This window comes from Siphateles boraxobius, unplaced genomic scaffold (genome assembly GCF_051911475.1).
Source record: "Siphateles boraxobius isolate OS27281-9 unplaced genomic scaffold, OSU_SipBor_1 2, whole genome shotgun sequence".
In the NCBI taxonomy this organism is placed as follows: Eukaryota; Metazoa; Chordata; class Actinopteri; order Cypriniformes; family Leuciscidae; genus Siphateles; species Siphateles boraxobius.
Genome location: NW_027508810.1, coordinates 13290590 through 13311517, shown reverse-complemented (window position 1 = coordinate 13311517; position 20928 = coordinate 13290590). Strand labels below are relative to the sequence as shown.

At 42.5% G+C, this 20928-nt stretch overlaps 1 pseudogene; it reads right to left on the bottom strand.

The window, feature by feature from the left end:
• Positions 1–1480: 1480 nt before the first annotated feature.
• LOC143744174 (uncharacterized) lies at positions 1481–4670 on the bottom strand (annotated as a pseudogene).
• Between the last annotated feature and the right edge of the window lie 16258 nt (positions 4671–20928).

Sequence of the window (20928 nt, the reverse complement as noted above, 5' to 3'; positions counted from 1 at the left end):
ATTTTCATTGCATGATTTATAAACACCCACCAGTAACGCACCAGTCAACCACACCCTTGCCTAAAGAAAGACGCCCACTTTTCCAGCATTTTCAAATATTGCCAGTGGGTGGAGTCAGGCTCTGACCAGGGGTTTAGTTACCCTTTAAGGAACCCAAATTAGGTTCTTCGAACACACCTGCCGGTTATGATTAGTATAGCTGGATTGAGTTATCTGAGGTAATAGAGCTCGGGCGTAGACGTCATGGAACGGTGCATTGTGGGTAATTGCGGCCATTTTAGAGGTCACGCATAGGCCGATTTGGAATAAGGTAATAGCGTAACCGGCCGATCTCCGGATAAATAAAGAAGTTTATTGATTTAAAAACCGATTGTATTGCTCCAGAATGAACAGAACTGTGTCCATGGCAATGCTCTGTTTTTCATGGCAACGGTGTGTTATACTTAGCAGTGGTCTGTTATCAAGAAATAACAGACAGCATTCAATATTAGTATTCAACCAAGCCATGTAAGAATAACAATTAAACTACAGAGCTCCAACAATAGAATAATATGTAAGCTATTAGTAATAGAGCTACAGCTTTAAGCAACAGAATACCATTTAAGGTCCAGTACAGAGAGAGGGCGTGATTTTTTTTCCCAAACCACTTTAGCGTAAATCCCGCCATGCAGCCGATTTCATTGGTTTAGGTTACAGTGACGGGTAGGTTTAGGGATCAGTGTTTGGTGTAGGCAATCAGTACAGTGATTGACATGGCCGTGGTTTAGGTGGAAAAAATCACCATAGATTGCAATGAGAGGAATAAGCCTGCATCCCAATGTGAACACTATCCATCCTAATAGTATATAAGAAAATACAGTATATTTTTTTCAGTATGCTAGTTGTTTTTACAGAACTTCTCTGCTGTGAATGTTTTTGTTTACTTGAACTTAAATTGAAGTTTTCAATCCATTAAACAAATTAAACATAAACATCTAATACCATGTCTTTTCCTCTTCCACAGTCGGTGATGCAGGGAGTCCTGTGATTGGTTTTCAAGCCAGCCAATCAGAATTTAGCAGCCTCATCTCTGATTGGCTGTAATTATGGCATATTGTAATGCTGGGTTGTGTTGAGCAAGCGAGCAGACTGTGCTTAGAGAGCGCGTACGGCTGGTACGAAAGGAACAAGAAAGTGAAACTTTGCAGATGCAAAAGAGAAAGTCTGCCCACATCCAAATACTTATTTTAAACGCAAAATTAATTTTCATTCGCTCGAAATATTTTCTTATCTGCGTGACGAACATTTGTCCTCAAAACTCAGGTCACGCGTGTGCGAAATGCCCTTTTGCGCGCTCAAAATGGGAATCTTGCGCGCTCAGGTTTTTGATACACCGTCTGGTGCACCTGGACATATCATCGGTGATGTAACCTAGGATCACGGGGGGTTTCGGGTCTTTCAACAATCAGACCCCCTCCCCTAGGCGACCCAGCCGGGGTGATCAAGTCCCAGCTTATGTCCAGGTAGCGCTACTACCCTACACGCCATGCCTCTCCTCTCCTGATCCACAGCCACCTTGATGCTACTTCTGCAGCATCAGTGGCCAACTTGATGGCCCTTCGCTGACTCGCCCCTGTGATGCCAAGCATTTTGTAGGCCCTGCAGAGGGAATGGCCCACAAACCCTCGACATCCCACTTCGACAGGTTGGCATATTGCCCGCCACCCATTGCTCCGGCAACCCTCCACAAGCTGGGAGTACTTTGCCCTTTTTCTTTCATTGGCCTCCTCCATACGGTCCTCCCAAGGCACTGTTAACTCTAAGAGGATTACCTGCTTGGAGGCCTCTGAGGTGAGTATAATGTCAGGCCTTAATGTTGTTATGGCAACTGCTTCAGGAAACTTCAGCTGCTTACCCAGATCAACTGCCAGCTCCCAGTCGCGCGCTGTTGCCAACAGGCCAGAGGAGGTGCCCCGGGCAGCTGGTGTTGACTTCTCCCCAGCTCTGACAAAGGCTGTGGTCTTCACTGGGCGAAGGCTCTTGCTGTGGCTAATTCCACTGCAGATAGAATCCGCTACGGCTTTTAGGACCTGGTCATGCCGCCAGCGGTAACGCCCTTCACCCAGGGCTTTTGGACAGCAGCTCAGGATGTGTTCCAACGTTCCTCTCCTCTGGCAGAGGGGGCATGCTGGTGTCTCCACTTTTCCCCAGGAGAAGAGGTTGGATGGACTTGGCAACACGTCATAGACCGCCTGGATCAGGAATTTTATCCTGTGGGGTTCAGCCTTCCAAAGCTCAGTCCATGTGACTTTGCGCTCCACTGTTCGCTCCCATCTTGTCCAGGCGCCCTGTTGACGCATCCCAGCCATCTGGCAAGCTCGCTTCTCCTCAACTCCTGCACGCACTTCCTCCAGGATCAGGGACCTCCTCTCTTTCCCTTCTGCCTTGTCGTAACGAGAAGTTCTTCTGCTTCCCAGGCCAGCTCTCCCATGTGCCACTGCACCCACCAACACCCTTTGCCGTAGCCTTGACTCTGCGTGGTCCACTGCCACGGCAGCCCTCCACTTCCGCCCTGTCCTGACCTCAATCCCAGCCTGGGCAACCTTTGGATCACTGGAATCCCGATACTGTAGGACCTCCCTGGACCGTGTCACCATGAACTCCTCGCTCAGGCTGCTCATGGGAAGCTTCAGCTTGTTGTTCTGCCCATATAGTGCGATGCTGCTCAGGCTTCGAGGCAGTCCCAACCACCTGCGCAGAAACCTGCTAATCCTCATCTCAAAGCCTTCCACCGTTGAAATGGGGACTTCATATACCAGGAGGGGCCAGAGGATCCTAGGGAGGATGCCGTGCTGGTAAATCCAGGCCTTGAACTTGCCAGGAAGGCCAGACTTGTCCACCGCGGCCAGCCAGGTCTCCAGGTCTTGGTTGGTCGCTTTTGTGGAAGCTGCGTCTCTCAGGCTACAATTGAACACCTTCCCCAGGCTCTTCACAGGTTCCTCTGTCAGTGATGGTATCTTGATGGTGCCAAGTGAGAAGTGGAACTTATCAGTGACCTTCCCTTTCTTCAGCACGAGGGACCTTGACTTGGCCGGCTTGAACTTCATGCGAGCCCACTACATCAGCTCCTGAAGGCCATTCAGGATCCACCTGCAGCCTGGGACAGATGTTGTGGTCACTGTCAGGTCATCCATGAAGGCTCGGATGGGTGGCTGTCTAACTCCAGACTTCGAGAGGGGCCCCCTACACTGCATCTCCGCAGATTTCACCAGCATGTTCATGGCGAGTGCAAAAAGGATGACTGAGATTGTACAGCCAGTGATGATTCCCTTCTCAAGCTTGTGCCAGTCTGAAGTTGTTGTTCCGGAGGAGACTCTCACATGGAAGTTGGTATAGTAGTCCAGGATGAGGTCTCTGAACTTCTTCGGGATATGATGCCGGTTCAGTGCCTCTTCGACCAGTTTATGGGGTATGGATCCATAGGCATTTGCGAGGTCCAGCCACAGCACAGCCAGGTCCCCCTTGTTCTCCCTGGCTTCCCTGATAAGCTGAGTGACCACCCCTGTATGCTCCAGACATCCAGGTACCTCTGGGATTCCTCCCTTCTGGACTGCTGTATCGATGTAGGAATTCTTCAGGAGGTAGTCTGTCAGTCGCCTGGAAATGAGGCTGAAGAAAATCTTTCCTTCAACGCTCAGCAGTGAGATGGTCCGGAACTGCTCGATCTTCTGAGACTTCTCCTCCTTCGGGATCCAAACACCCTCTGCCTGTCTCCACTGGTCTACTACCTTTCCCCTCCTCCAAATCACCTTCAGGATCTTCCAGAGTCTGTGGAGTAGTCTTGGACAGTTTTTATAAACCTTATACGGTACTCCACTGGGCCCTGGAGCGGAGTTTGCCCTTGCCCTTCTGACCACCTCCTGGATCTCCTTCCAGCCTGGCTCTTTCCCGTCAAAGTCCATAGCCGGTGCAGGTGGATTAATCAGGAACCTGCAGGGGCCTAGGTCTTGCTCTCTGTACTCATCACTGTAGGATTGCTTGAGGTGGAGGTCAACCTCAGCTTTAGAGCAGGTGAATTGGCCGCTGCGCTTCTGTCCTAGCAGCTGTTTCGTAAATCCAAATGGGTTCACTAGAAAGGCAGCTCTCCTCCTGGACCTCTCCTTCCTCCTCCTCCTATGCCACTCAGCTCTCCTCAGGGTCATCAGCTTTTTGCGGATTATGCTGCGTAGCTCCGCAAGCGGTCCCCTGTCCTCTTCGCTTGCAGCCTTGAACTGCTGCCTCAAGTTCTTCAGCTCCTGCCTGAGCTGATTGATCTTACTTGCTCTGTTGTTCATGGTATAGGGGGGCTTCGTTGCTCGCTTCTCCACAAGTCCAAATCTCTCTGCAGCTAAGCTGATAATGATTGTAGTCATCGTTTTGAGGCGTCGATCAGCTCTCCCTTTGGCAGTTGCCTCCAAGATGGTATCTGCATCTAGATCAAACTGGCGCCACTCCTTCTCCTTGCTAGCTTGGGGCCACTTCACCCGACGATGTTCTGATGTCCTGTGTGCATCAGGTGATTGCATCACCTGGAGGCTCCGGGCACTGTGGGGTGACTCCGGGCCTGGCTCCTCCTGCGTCTCACCAGGCGTAGTTCCTGTGCGCTGTGACTCTACCCCCTTCTGCATACACTTCATCTTGGCCTGGTGGATCCGCAGGCCATGTCGGTTCTTGCATATCTTGCCACATATGCATTCCATTATCGTTGTCGTATTTTCATTGCCATGTGTCGTCATCCTTTGATCCGTCCTGTGGGATTCTCTTCCGTCCCCCCCTCTCGGGAATCCCTAGGGGTATATCTCCTGTAGGTCGATTCGTAGCTTTTGTGGGTTCCTTCTTCTCAGAAGGTGCAGCTTGGGATGCTACCCCTCACTGCCCCGATGCCGTCTCTCCGGGCTGTCCGCTGTCTCTCCAGCTGTCACCATTCTGTACTTGGTGGTCAACCAGACTGTTCCTGGTAGTCACTGGTTGTTCCAGAAAGAAGGTTTTTGATACACCGTCTGGTGCACCTGGACATATCATCGGTGATGTAACCTAGGATCACGGGGGGTTTCGGGTCTTTCAACAATCAGACCCCCTCCCCTAGGCGACCCAGCCGGGGTGATCAAGAATTGTGACCGAATTCTAACCCCATACAGCTCTGCCTTGGTGGAAAAGGGGTAAGAGTGCCCGAGTTATGACGTCACTTTGTAGGCCAAAACGCGTAAGTGAGTTAGCATTTTAGCACTTCCGATTCCCTCGCCCTAAAGTCTATGGGTTTTTTGAATGGGTTTTTGCTAAATCGCCTGAAATAAGGTCTGTGGTTAACAAAGCATCTAAATATTTTCACGTTTTGATCTATAAAACACACCAGTTATAACCTGCTTGTGGTTTTTTAAACTTGTGTCTGCTTGTGGTTTTTTAAACTTTATATAGGCTTATTTTTTGCAATTTTCCAAAAGTCTATGGGGAAAATGCATAGCTTTTACGATCGAGGGAACCCATGCGCCGCTAACTTCTGAGTTGTCCTAAAAAGTGAAGTCATAACTTCGGCACTCTATGGCTACTGTAAGTCATATATTAATCGGCATGGTCATGATTGCATGACCTTCATTTAAAATTATAATGTACTTGCGTTGGCAAAAAAGCCTATAATCTTGGGTCTTAAGTGGCTTGCAAAATGCCACAAAAAAAACTAAAAACTAGGTAAACTTTTCGAATGACACGACAGCCAGCACTTTTCATCAAGTTCTCCATATCTCCAATAGTGTAAAGGAAAGAGCCACTTGCAAAATAATTTTAGGACAATCCAAACATTTTGTGCTATTGTTAAAGCCCGGCTCCGACGAGTCGAACATTAATGTGCGTTTCCAACAAAATAATAATGCGCAAATATATATCTCAGAAAGTATCCTACACTATCGCGCTGCGCTAAAGGACGTACCAGTTCAAGTTTAAGCACCTGTTGCTATGACAGCAAGTCCAGGATGAGCGTCGAAGAACCAAACAATCCAAGATCATGCCAAATCGCCAACAATGAAATCCAGCTGTGAGTTAGCGACGTAGGCTACGAAGAACGGGCCACAGGTCTAGAAGCACTATTTTTGTGTAATTTTAAAAGCAGATTTCTTTCAAACCCCGTAAAATGCGTAGCCAGAACATTCAGGGAACCCAGCAACCAAAAAATATTAATCCTAATAAGAAATATAGGCCTTTAAATGTCAGATGAACTGTAAACGTATACCTGAAACTCCCATTTATCATAAAACATAATACATGTTGTTTTGTTTGGATATTAAGGGAATGTTAATAAATTTTATATTTGGATTTCAGGATTGGGAATTACCTTCATAAACTCTGGAGCTCAGTATAATAATAAAATGGGCTTTTGTGTGCACTGAAATGAGGTATTGGGTGGTTTATCTTCACTTGAGTCATCAGTATGAAGCATTGCCCATCCTCAATTAAGCAGTCTGTTATTGTCAGTCACATCATGGGAAAGAGCAATGTCAGTCTCAAGGAATCCACTGCAGGAGCCAAATAATAGGCTGTCAGTCTGCTGCTTTCTTGAGCTTTAACAATGAAAATCCCCTTCCTTTGTTAATTTGAAAAACACTTACAGCAAAATACACGGTAACACTTTATTTTGACGGTCCACTTTAAATTATACTACTAACTATAAGTAACTTTGACATTAAGTGAACTACCAGTTATTAGAGTATCAGTACACTGTCTGCTTAATCTATCTGTCGGTCTATATGATTATATAAATGTATATATTTCACTAAATGTGTTACCATAGGGTAATAGTTCTCAACTGGGGGCCTCAGCAAACTCCCAGGGGGCCCCAATATGTCTTAAAAATACTTAAATGTAGTAATATTAACATAATCATAATGTTAAAAAAAACACTAAAGGTGTACAACATTAAACTGACTTTATATTTAATTTTATTACAGCAGAGGGGCATATCATCTTAGATTAGTGTTGCCAGGGACTCGATTGTCTAGCTAGCACAATTGGAATATTTTGAAAATGCAGTCACTGGAAAAATTACAGAGCCACAGTTTTCCTTTTTTCTGGTTGGCTACTTTTATAATGTATTGGCCACGAAAAAGTTTAGCTTTAGACAAAGAAAAATAAATAAAAATTTACTGTAGGAATTGATCCTTATGAATACCTGGCAACCTATAAGGATCGCTGAAAGAGCGACTACGCGAAGGAGAGATGTATGTTTGATGTCTTTTCTTAAATAGAGATTATGTGAATTTTACCCACAACAGGATTTTATTTTTTATTTTTTTTTAAATAACTGAATAGGTATAAAATACAGATTAAATAATTATACATGTAATTATATATACATATTACATATAAACTAGTAGGCTACATATAAAATCACTTAAATGTGATTTATTACAATAAATAAAATAAGACTTTTATTTCAAGGACCTTTGTGGGAAGCATTCCATTTGGGCAGGTTTGGAGTCGGGGTGAACATTTTTCTGGGACCTTGGAACCCTGGCTTAGGTAGGCCTTCAGCTATTATCTTAGAGAAAGGGAACCTTGGAGTCAAAACGGTTGAGAACCACTGCAATAGGGGTTTGTTGATTTTTAGTCTTATTTTGGAGGCTTTTATACTGTCACAGGTCTGTGTAATCCAACAATAAAGACACATGACACAAACAAAGAGACTTTAATGAACGCCAGGTGATTCATAATGAGTACACAACAATACTGAACAAACAACAAGAACTGAGGGCTTATATACACAAGAAATGATAATCACTGAAACAAGGAACAGATGCTAAACCAATTAAAAACCATAACAAATGAACGAGAACTCAGGCAGACATAAACACGAAAACCATGACAAATAAACTAAACAGTGAAGTATGTGAAGCACCTTGGGTTTCTCCAGAGTGAACCCCGAACATCCTAAACTCAAATCTTTTATCTTGTTACAATTTACTACCCCTAATGAAAATGAAATTGCTCTTGTTGTAACAGCTGAGGTCTGTATGTTAATGATGTTCGGACACCCCATTGTTTGAAATGGCTCTCAGTTTCCCACATATGTTCCCATTCTACAATTGATGACCATTTGCTTATTTGATCACCTCAAACAGTGCAGAAACAACATAACTATTGACTTTCTTCTTCTCTTTAACAATAAAGCAATTTTGGGAAATGAATATCATCTATTTTTTAATGTGGAATCCCGGTTGGGGCAGTCTTAGTTTATTTTACCATAAAACTACACAGAACATAATGGTGACATGTACCCTATATGACATTATTTTGCTGATATCAGAAGCACAAGACTTGGTTAAATAACATAAGAGGGCACTAATGAACCCCTCGAGACAATGGTTCTCAACCAAGGGGCCGGGGCTCATGAGGCCCTTAGATTACTTAAAATAAGATGAAATAAAAATTAAAATAAGACAAAACAACTGAAAATCAAGATTTTTCTTATGTTAATTATTTGAAGAAATAATGTTCCCACTGTCTTGAAAAAACTGGTATCCTAATTTTAGATTGTGATAGGCGTGGAAAATTCTTATAACATCATGGGCATTTCTATTAGAATACGCATTTTTCTAGTGACGCCAAGCTCTGAAATATTTTGTCAAGTAGATTGTGAGAATTACACTGTAAAAAGTGATTAGTTACTTGTCACAGTGTCTGGTTGTGTTCCCTTGTTTATCACTAGAGGTCCTCGTTCTCACAGTGTCCTTTACATTTGACTTCAATTCGCAGCATTCTGTCTGTCACTGTCACTCATCAGTTCATTGCACTCAGCTATTCCCCCTAATCATTGTTCCCAGCTGTTCTGTGTTAGTCTTGTTAGATATGTGTATACATTCCCTGTCTGTGTTAGTATTTGTACGGAGTCGTTGTTTTGTGTTACCACACTTCTTGTCTGTTTAGACCCGTTCTTGTTTTGGATTGCTTCTCTGGATATTTGACCTCTGCATGGGTTACAACGATTTTGGATTGCCCTCTTAATAAATTACTGCACTTAGATTTTCCCTCGTCCTGTGTCTGTTCGTGACAGAACGACTCCGTCCTCAGAAATCCAGCTGTCATTTTTGATCTCGTCCCCAGTCACCATGTGGATTCCACGTAGCGAGCTTGCTCCCTCACAAAGGCATGAGGAGATCAGGGCAGTTGAGGCTTCACCACTGGTCTCATCGAGCGCTGGGACATCATCGATGGTTTTGTCCAGTTCAAAGGCGGCAGCTATCCGTCTGAAGGGACGGAGGAGAAGGAGACCTCTGTCTGCCCAGTCAGAGATTGTTCACTTTCTGTCTGCCCAGTCAGAGACTGTTCACGTCCCGTCTGCCCAGTCAGAGAATGGTCACGTCCCGTCTGCCCAGTCAGAGACTGTTCACGTTCCGTCTGCCCAGTCAGAGATTGTTCATGTAACGTCTGCCCAGTCAGAGACTGGTCACGTCCCGTCTGCCCAGTCAGAGACTGTTCACGTCCCGTCTGCCCAGTCAGAGACTGTTCACGTTCCGTCTGCCTTCCTGGACCTGGACTATCTGGAGCGTCTGGGTCGGATCCTGCTGCTGTCTGCTGTTCCAGAGCCGGAACCACTGTCGTCTGTCCAGTCAGAGACTGTTCACGTTCCGTCTGCCTTCCTGGACCTGGACTATCTGGAGCGTCTGGCTCGGATCCTGCTGCTGTCTGCTGTTCCAGAGCCGGAACCAGTGTCTCCTGTTCCGCCGGAACCAGTGTGTGCTGTTTCAGAGCCGGAGGCAGAGCCAGTGCCCGTTCCATTGCCGGTTCCAGAGCCGGAGGCAGAGCCATTGCCGGTTCCAGAGCCGGAGGCAGAGCCATTGCCGGTTCCAGAGCCGGAGGCAGAGCCTTTGCCGGTTCCAGAGCCGGAGGCAGAGCCTTTGCCGGTTCCAGAGCCGGAGGCAGAGCCTTTGCCGGTTCCAGAGCCGGAGGCAGAGCCTTTGCCGGTTCCAGAGCCGGAGGCAGAGCCTTTGCCGGTTCCAGAGCCGGAGGCAGAGCCTTTGCCGGTTTCAGAGCCGGAGGCAGAGCCAGTACCCGTTCCATAGCCGGAGGCAGAGCCTTTGCCGGTTCCAGAGCTGGAGGCAGAGCCAATGCCTGTTCCAGAGGCAGAGCCAGTACCCGTTCCAGAGCCGGAGGCAGAGCCAGTACCCGTTCCAGAGCCTCAGGCAGAGACAGTGCCGTCTGCCTTCTTGGATCTGTACTATCTGGAGCGTCTGGCTCGGATCCTGGACATGCCCGTGTCTGCTGTTCCAGAGCCGGAGCCAGAGACTGTTCACGTTCCTTCTGCCTTCCTGGACCTGGACTATCTGGAGCGTCTGGCTCGGATCCTGCTGCTGTCTGCTGTTCCAGAGCCAGAACCAGTGTCTCCTGTTCCAGAGCCGGAACCAGTGTCTGCTGTTTCAGAGCCGGAGGCAAAGCCAGTGCCCGTTCCAGTGCCTGGTCCAGAGCCGGAGGCAGAGCCTTTGCCGGTTCCAGAGCCGGAGGCAGAGCCATTGCTTGTTCCAGAGCCGGAGGCAGAGCCTTTGCCGGTTCCAGAGCCGGAGGCAGAACCAATGCCTGTTCCAGAGCCGGAGGCAGAGCCAGTACCCGTTCCAGAGCCGGAGGCAGAGCCAGTGCCGTCTGCCTTCTTGGATCTGGACTGTCTGGAGGGTCTGGCTCGGATCCTGGACATGCCCGTGTCCGCTGTTCCAGAGCCGGAGCCGTCTGCCTTCTTGGATCTGGACTATCTGGAGCGTCTGGCTCGGATCCTGGACATGCCCGTGTCCGCTGTTCCAGAGCCGGAGCCGTCTGCCTTCTTGGATCTGGAGCGTCTGGCTCGGATCCTGGACATGCCCGTGTCCGCTGTTCCAGAGCCGGAGCCAGTGTCCGCTGTTCCAGAGCGGAGCCAGTGTCCGCTGTTCCAGAGCCGGAGCCAGTGTCCGCTGTTCCAGAGCCGGAGCCAGTGTCCGCTGTTCCAGAGCCGGAGCCAGTGTCTGCGCCCATTCATGAGCTCCTGCTCCTGAACCGGTGTCGTCTGTTCCTGGGCCTGCGCCCGTTCATGAGCTCCTGCTCCTGGGCCGGTGTCGTCTGTTCCTGGGCCGGTGTCGTCTGTTCCTGCTGGATATTTGACCTCTGCATGGATTACAACGATTTTGGATTGCCCTCTTAATAAATTACTGCACTTGCATTTTCCCTCGTCCTGTGTGTGTTCATGACAGTTACTGAGAAAATCCGTTGCCCTAAAATTATTAAGTAAATAAACGTCATGCGTAATTGAAAAAATTAAGTTATGTGAATCTTACAATAACTTTTTTTTTTTTGCAATTATGCATGAAGTTTATTTACTTATAATTTTAAGGGAATGGGTTTCCTCACTTTTTTTAAGTTAAGTCAACTGATACATTTTTAAAGTGTAGTTAAGCAAATAAATTAAAATCCAGTAAATCACAAACAACTGGAAAAGTCATGAAAGCTTTCAAACAAAACTTTGTCCTTACAGCAGAAACATAACATGGGGGCCCTTTGAATATTGTTGTGGACAATGGGAGGCCTTGGAGTCAAAATGATTGAGAGAACCACTTCTTTAGGATGCAAAAATAAATAATATTCATACTGCAACAATACAAACCACCAATGCAGTAATTAGACCTTCACCACTCCATTTTATATTTAGATGTCTCATTAAATTATCTCTTGAAGGGGTTTGTTTTTATCACTGCTAGATGATCTCTGCGGTTATCTTTAGACAGCCTCTGGTCACGTCCACACCAATCGTATAGGCTATGTGCTGTCCAGAAAGGCTTTGCTGTGTTGCTGGAATGTTTTGAGAAGATCTCAGCCTCCTCCTCCACCATGTGGCAGGGTCATGAGATCATACAGGGTCTCCTCTTTCCCTGTCCTGTAATGTTGCTCAGCAATACAAGGGTTCACTGTAGACTGATTCATTCCATTAGGGTCACACAAGGGCATTCAGTATGACTCGTCTCATACGTCTAAACATAACTGCCACTGAAATATATTGTGGTTTAAGTTTAAGTGGTTATGAAGTGTAATAAACACTCAGAGGTTCAGCTAGACTTTTTCTCTGTTAAAAGTACTATGACTCTCATCAAACTTTTCCATAACACATGTTAAAGGAATCCTGAGAGTAAAGGCCCACAAGAGCACATTATATTGACCTTTTCCCTTAAGGCATCAGCCTCAGTATCCTGATCCTGCGTCAACTACAAAGTCTCTCAAATTTATTTCATTAAAATTCTCATGGCAGTCATTTTCCCCTATAAAAAAAGCACTGTTGTGGCTGATATTTCTACTTTTGTTACTGCATTGTTAATGGGTTTATTTTCATGAAGAATAAGACTGAAAATAGATAGGCCTATAGACTGGCTCTGATCTCCTGATTTCTCATTTTCCTGTGTTCTGTTCCTGTTTCCTATTGTCACGCACTGGGTGTAGCAAAAAACACAACAAAGAAGATGAAGATCTTTACTAGTATTCGTAACTCAGGAGGCAATCAAACACAACCATAACACTCGACAAGACCTGAGAACACTGACCTGAAACAGGGGAACTTAATTACACAGGTAAATGAGGATAATTAAAGACACACACCTGAACTGAATAACAAATCACATTAGTGTCCATGACGACAGATTAGACTGTGCAAAACGAACACAAAGTCGAAACAAAGGGAAACTGTGACACCCATATTCCCGCTCTTCATTTGTTGCCATTGTAAATTATTATGTTGTACATCTTTTTCCAGTTAAGTTGCTTGTTATCCTGTGTATTTAGCTCTCAGTTTTCCTTATTTTCCTTGTTGTTTATTGTCTTTGCTTTTGTGAATCTGTTGCAGGTTTCCCTGTTCCTGTGGCTTTTGCCTTTTTGGATTTCCTCCTTGTATGGGCTAATAAAGTTAAGCTGCTCATTGGTTCCACATCTCCTTGCTGGCTATGACTGTAGGAAAAAAAGCAAAAACATTTTAACAGTCAATGTTTTATTCAGTTTACTTACTGTAAATAAAGACAAATTTGATAGACCTTAACCCTTAAATGCATGCATGTTTCACCAATCACTATTACAAATTTGGCCCTCGATCACATATGGATCTCTCCTTGTCGTGATAATATCTGCAATTACAGAGGAATAAAATAAAGCATATTTATTTACCTTTTGGAGCTTGTAAGGGATCAGTTTGAGCAGATGTTTTATACCATCATCACTGTCCTCATCAGAACTCATTTCCCAGTACATTCATCATCTAGCTCATATTCGCCATCTCAAACATATTCTCAATACTATAATTTTCAAAATCAATATTTTGATCGCTGGCAGCTTCTTCTCCAGATCCACCATCAAGTGACAGTGACACTAATATTTGATTGCGTTCAGTACTTGCTCTGCAGTAAATCACTGAGCCATTTCAAGTTTTGCTGATAATATTTCCTATTCTTGTGTTTTCTGCCTGCGGTAACTATGAGTGAAACAACACTTCATCATTGTGTATCAGACATTACCACCTTGTGAAATAAAGTTGAATTGCACTTATTCTGCCATCAATGATAGATAGCTATTCTATACAATTTTTACAACAACAAAAAAAGTTAATGGGAAAAAAAGGTATTCTTTTATCATTTTCTTGTTTTTTCTTGTTATATTGTTTATAATGAATTGATTGAGGAATAATAAGAAGGTTGATTTCTAACTTTAAAAAAATAAATGAGGAGGAGGGTAGTGAATGACATCCCTGGTCACTAAAGACCTAAGGTATGCATTCAAGGTTTAAGGTTTATTGTGATCTTTTTTTTTTTTTTTTTTTGTATATTTTCTCTTTTGTACTAATTCAAAAATGAAAAACGGTCTGCACTCTAAAAATCTTTTATTAGACAGGAGATAAAGTTAACAAACGTTTCAGCTCTTTTCCTTCGTCAGTGTTATGTATCTACTAACAAACAAACAAAAAAATGCCAGAAAAATGTATAAACACCCAGTCAGCAATGTGTTCTGCACATTAACACTCTGTTATCTATTTCAGAAAAAATATTTAGTTTATTTTTTTCTTTGATGGTGTTATTTGATTTTAGACAAACAGAAAAAAATACAGGTTTAAACCTTAAGCCACGATTTTCAATCATATAATACACTTTAACGGTCGTTTCACTTTTTTCACTGTATGACAGCCCCTCTATCTAAACAGAAGTGAGCAATAATAATGACGTGCATTTATTTGGAAACATTTAAGTCACTTGAAGTATTAAGAACTAAAATAAATTAGATTAAAAGCCATATTACTCAGATACAGGCATAAACACAGACAATGTGAGAGGATGCAATCCACGAAAAATGTGCAAAAATAAAATGACCCTTTCTGGAGGACATTGGGCACTAAACAAAGTACATTTTGAATTGTCTCAACAGATTTCCGCCTAGCTGACCTCTTCGGCCGATTCATCAACTTGACTGGAAAGATGCTCTCGGATTGTTTATAGCAGGGATCCAATAACTCACTGTTTTCATGTCCATTTTGGATGTTTTCTTTTTAAATATTTTTTAGGGTCAGTGTTGTATTCTTGCTAAATTGTTTTCTGGTTTCAGTTAACCTGATCTTCGAAGCAGGAAGTAATGCCAGACAGTAAGGGGACTACTGGTATACCCCAAAGAGAGTGGAAAAACACACTTAATTGTTTCCCCTTAAGGTAACCCATTCCCCTGTACCCGCGACTTAATATTGAAAGCAGCAGTGATACAGGATGCTGCATGGGGATTTTTTAATCCATTAAAATGATTCTGATGACACACAAGTGTTGAATCACCAAAGGAAAGAACGATTAATTCAAAAAAGTGTGAAAAGGGCAGGGAAAACACTGAGAAACGCATGCATGGAGCTTCAAAGGAGAGCTTGTATAGCTCACACTACATTAACACACAAAGGGATTTATATCAAATGTCTTGATGTGGAATGTAAAAATTCCACTTCCACTAATTTTTGTTACCTGGGCATCTGAAGCATTGAGGTATCAAAATTCAAAGGACAAATGGGTATTTCCTTCTCCCTTTGGAGGTTTTAGTGCAAAGGAATGTGCTCTTCCCTGGCTGAAGCTGAGCTGAACATTAAACACTAGGCCCCATTGCAACTCCTGGACATGGCCATAAAAAGTAATAGAAGAAACAGACCTCAACAAGTTAATGTGCCATACTTCATTTCTGACATGAAATAACAAATAAGAAATAGTGAGTAAATTAGACTGTCAATCAATGTTGATTTTTTTTTTAATTTAAAAAAAATTTTTTTTACTGAAGATATTCTTTATTAGACACTTTTTATTGGAGATTTTCTTATTGTTTGTGTAGAACACGTAGTGTATTAAACAGATGCCATTCACTGAAATGCTATTAAGATCAGATAAGATTTGGAGACTGGATTCGCATTCGGTAGAATATAAAGACTTGTGGAAACATAAAAGATTTATGTTTATTGTGTAAGAAAAAAGGGATAGAAAAAAACAGTTGGCAGGTTTGTTGCATAAAAGTAGGTTTTAAATGGTTCTCCAGAGAATGTATGCGATCAAAAACTTTCCCATTAAACTTAGAATACATTAAAAACTAGTCTTTCAACATACTCTGTGGCAAAGCAGGTAAATTATTTTTTTTTTAGCAGGTTTCTAATGTCTAATTGTTATTTAAGTTTTTAAAATTTGATATATTTACAAAATAAAATGATTACTTTAATCGCTGCAATATACAACATATGCAAAGAGATTCCTTTAAACTCATGCACTGAACAAAATTTAACCAACTTTACTATTTTTATTTATTTTATTATTTAATATTAATCAAAATACTTTTGATAAGACTGATGTCTTTCTTGTTCAAACATGTTTGTCGGGCTGTATGTATGATATCGTATTTGACGTGGCAGGTATCTGTGTTATAATGATCTACCGTAAAATGCAGCATCCTGGATCCCCGCTGCAAAGAAAGAAAATCGGAAAATAACCCCATAATGGTTTTGATGTAACTCAGTAGATATTCGTGTTATTCGATAAGCTTCAAAAAAACAAAGTCTAGTATAAAAGTAAAGCTTTAATACACATGCAGTGCAAGAAGGGGAAACCCCTCCCCACAGCACTCAGGAGGAATTACCCCTCTAAATACCAAACAGCTTATGGAGCATCGGGCAAGAGGAAATGAGGAGAGGTCATTAACCACTGCTGCTAGATTTATAGGGTAACCCCAAAATAAACCAAGTACCAGTTCTAGAGAACTTACTGTAAAATAAAATAAAAATAAAAACAATAATATGTTCAAACACACCATCTTCTGCCTTTGACACTTTGTTTGTTTTAGATAATCTCTTGGACTATTGTCGAAATCAGCTGCAATTTTGTTTTGGGCGACACAGTGACTCAGTGGGTAGCACTGTCGTCTTACAGCAAAGAGGTTCCTGGTTTGAGTCCTGGCTGAACCAGAAGGCCTTTCTGGGTGGAGTTTACATGTTCTCCCTGTCTCTGTGTGGGTTTCTTCTGTGTGCTCTGGTTTCCCCCATAATCCAAAAACATGCAGTATAGGTGAATTGGGGATGCTAAATTGTCCAAAGGTGTGTAATGGGGAGGCTTGGGGAAGACCTGGCAACTTACCCCGGAAAAATTATTGCCAAGAAAATTCATGGACAGTCTCTTGCATATGAGATGGTCCATAGATCACTAAGCGTCGGGTACGGATGAAATGGTCAATGAATGAATTTAGTTTTGGAGATCTCCTACTATAGGTTGACATCCATCCAAGTCAAAAATACTTTACATTTTCTCATAATATACATTGCACATCACCTCATTTCTCAAAGAGTCAGAAAATGGTTCATTAGAAGATTCAGTCTCTCTAAGCCCCTCCTTTCACAAGCCTAATCTCCTCTCATTGGTCAGATGGCCCAGTTTGTTTATGACTGGTCGGCTGCTTACATTGTGTCGGAAACTCTGCTCCAGAGGCTTCCTCAGTACATGAAACACAATAATACGGACAGCAATTTTAAATGTGCAAAGGGGATTCTCAGCGCTGATGTCAACAACTTGAACCAAACTCTTCCAGGCCAACAGTGTTTGAGAGCAGGTCAAAGTAGAGGCTCACAGGCAGCCAATGAAGACCACAGGCTGGCATTATGCAAATTTGTTACATTGTTAAGTAGATATGTAACAGTAAGTGATACTAAAATTACTGACAACTCTTTTCAGTAGATCAGAATCAATTCTTTCTTTTACGAGATAACTTTATTTTGTCATGCACTTTGATCTTTAAAATTTGGCAGACCATTTACATTCCCAAACAGCTACAACACACTTCTTTGTCGTCTTCTTTAAGTCTTTCTGCGCTACTGGGCACATTGGGCAGCAAGCGTATTCCGTTGGTTGCGATTGGTTGCATGGGATTATTTCTAATTAACGCCGGCTCGCATCCTCTTTGAATGTAGGTTGCCAGGTCTTCTTTGGCCTTCCTCGACTTTAGCGTCCATTGGGCGATATCCATTCCGATTGCCCCAGAACGTGACCTGCCAGTTTGATGCAACGTTCAGACAAAACTGAGGAAAGTCTGTGGGTTTTAGGCTTAGCCCTGGGCAGAATCTGTTCGTTAGTAATGCAGTCGTGGTATGTGACGTGGAAAATGCATCTGAGGCTGGTGGAACATGTCAAACTCGTGGACAATGTACAGTGTTTTTACAGGTCTTGCAGTGTTGTGTTCATGAGTAAATTATACTGTGGACTACTATGTGGAAGAAAAAGTCTGAACTGTTGAAGTGTTGTGTTCTGACGTAATTTGTGTGAGAACGGAAGTGAATAAAGTAAAGAAGATGGATGAAGATCGCTACTCCTGTCTCGTCTGTTTTATTGTTTAATAATTCCTGACAGATATCACAAGCTGGCATAGATTGCCATCGGTAACACAATGGACATATAGAGGTGGATCTTGAGTGACATGCTAATGAATCACATTGGCTGCCTTGCCATTGCGTTGGTTTACGTCCGGCTCTGCTTTCCTGTCCTAGTATGTAAACCGGTCTATATCATTGAGCAGCTGGTTGCCAATGGTAATTGGCATCAATCTTCGTCTTCTCTGTTCATTTGCATCACTTGAGTCTTTCTGATATTGATCTGCAGACCGATCTTAAGTGAAAATTTTCTAACCGTGGTAAGTTGCTATAGCTTTTCCTGAGATTCTGCTTGTAGTACAAAATCATCTGAAAAGTCCAGATTGGCCTTGGCGCCACTCATCTGGTACTTGTTCTTCTTTCCAATGTTTATTCATCAGTCAGTGCTTGTATCACACTAGATCCGTCATGTTTCAGAATTTCTGCGGGAATCTAGTCTTCCCTTTCGAAAAAGAAGTTTATTCAAGTGTTCTATTAGTATGCTTTTTTTAAACTAAAAAAATAATAAAGTATACCTTCAGTCTACATTTTATGTACTTTAAAAAATATACTTTATGCACTTCTCAGAAATGTACTTAAAATTTTACTTAAGTGTACTTGACTTATACTGAGAGAAAAGTCCAAGCATATTTGACCTGTAGGCTACTTATACTAAATTTTTTGATCGAGATATACTTAAAAGTATAATTAGGAATTCAAAGTATACTTGGCTAGTAGTTGTATTAATTCTTTTCATTGAGTAGCCTATTAAATATACTTTTTTAATACTAGTTTTATATACAGTCTTATGAAACTTACATTGTTTGAAAATATTGATTAGAATCTTGATATAAAACAGATATTTTTCCAATTCTGCGTATCTGAATTTTTGTGTAGGCTAGTCCACTGGTAGTGCACATAGGAATTTAGAAAACCTAGTTGTGTACTTAAAGTTTACTACTGTTACACTTATAGTACACTTAAACGTATACATTTATATACTAAAAGTGGGCCAATTTAGTACCAAGCAGTATTGAAATTGTACACTTACAAATTTACTACAAGTATTGATATTAGTATACTTACTACATAAAGTATACTTAAAAATATACTTGAGCATTACTTAAGTATACTACATAAAATTAACTTGAAGTATACTTCTTTTTCGTAAGGGTTGACCTGCTGTCTTGAGCTATTACATTTTTTCACCGCTTGCTCCACCTCGTCAACTGTCATTGTGTCTGTTTTCACTTGTAGTTCTGGGGAGAAATCCCTGAGGTCAAAAACAAAAAAGTGCTCTTTGGCTCAGGCTGGTTCAAAGACTCTCGGAAATGCTCAACCCAACGCTGGTCTTGCTCTTCTTTCGTCAGCAGCATATTCACACACACACACACACACACACACACACACACACACACACACACACACACACACACACACACACACACACACACACACACACACACACACACACACACACACACACACACACACACACACACACACACACAAACATACACACACACACACACACACACACACACACTACATGAAAGGTATATTCGAATAAGCATCATTTAATGATTCGTTTTTCAGTGACACATATTTATTATTAGTTTACAATAGTGGATTTGAAGATTACATAACTAACCACATAATATCCCACACTAGATCAAAGAAGCTGTAAAAGTGTAACTGGCTGAACTAAATGTTGTTTTTAAATATTTTAATGCCCAAAGAAAAATCAAGTGTTTATTGTCCCATTTCCTCTCATGTGATCCAACTGGATTGAAAACTTGACCTTATTGCACAATTAAATACTTATTGTAAACACATTTGAAAGAAAAGTGTTGCAGTAAGGAGAGAAAAGTAATGTAATGTGTGCTGGCATTGTGAGGGAAATGGGAGAAAAGGTTAAGAGTTATCCGTCTGTTCAGATATACAGTATATTGGTATATTATTATATATTCTGTTCTGTAATGAAAGTGAGTGCAAATGTTTCAAAGAGCCTAACACCTGAACCAGACATGATAACTGTTTTATTAATTCTGAAAGTAATGGAGTGCTGTCCAACATGTTTTGATTAAAGCCGGGGACACACTTAACGACTGTAAGGCCGATTATTAAAGTAATTTGAATCTTACAACTGTTCAAGCCCAATTGTGCCGAGTCAGAGACAGTTGCCTTCGGTCAGTGTTCACAGTCTATGTTTAAAATCTGCTCCAGTCATTGGAAACAGTCTGTAAGTGTGTTCAGTTCAGTCTTAGAATGTTTCAGCTAGTCATTAAGTGTGTCCCCGGCTTACAAGTGTCTCTGCTCAAGTGAGGTGGAAGATTTTGGTGAGGTTTATCAGGGAACATTTTAATTTCAGAATAGCTTTAATTTCGTTTTGTGTAATTCATTTTTCTGTTGAGTCTTTAAAGGTCAGAGTTGAGGTTATTTACTCACAGCATTAGGTATGCAAACCAACAAATCTCTAAAATGGAGGTTTGTTTTACCTTTAAAAAACAAGAAACAGCTCCCTTGCTACGATACCCCATCCAATTTAAGAATGCTACTAGTACAATCACAATATGGTGAATTATCAAGGTATTATTCTGCACTATGAAAAAATTGCTGGGTAACACACTGCTGGTAAAATACAGGACAGAACACATGCTGGATTTGTACCATCTCATCCACTATAATGATGACAGCATGTGTGTTTTTTCTTCTCAGGGTATGCTTGTGTCTCCGTGTTGAGATCTTCCCGGAGACGGACCTCAAGGGTCGTTCAAGAAATATTTAGATTGGGTTCTTTTACATAATGGACCCCCCTTCACCATCTGCGAGAGAGAGGAGGAATTCAGCGCACCACCCGCAGCCATCGTCCCAACGGATGCTAAGCCCTAGCCTGCATGACGAGAACCAAGAGCCCCAAATCGCCCTGGAGCTCGAGCCAACCATGTCAGATTGTCAGGTGCATGACACTCTTCATTGTGTCATTGTGCTTGCCCTGCACCCACCTCCTAAACCCCCTCCTGTCCTCT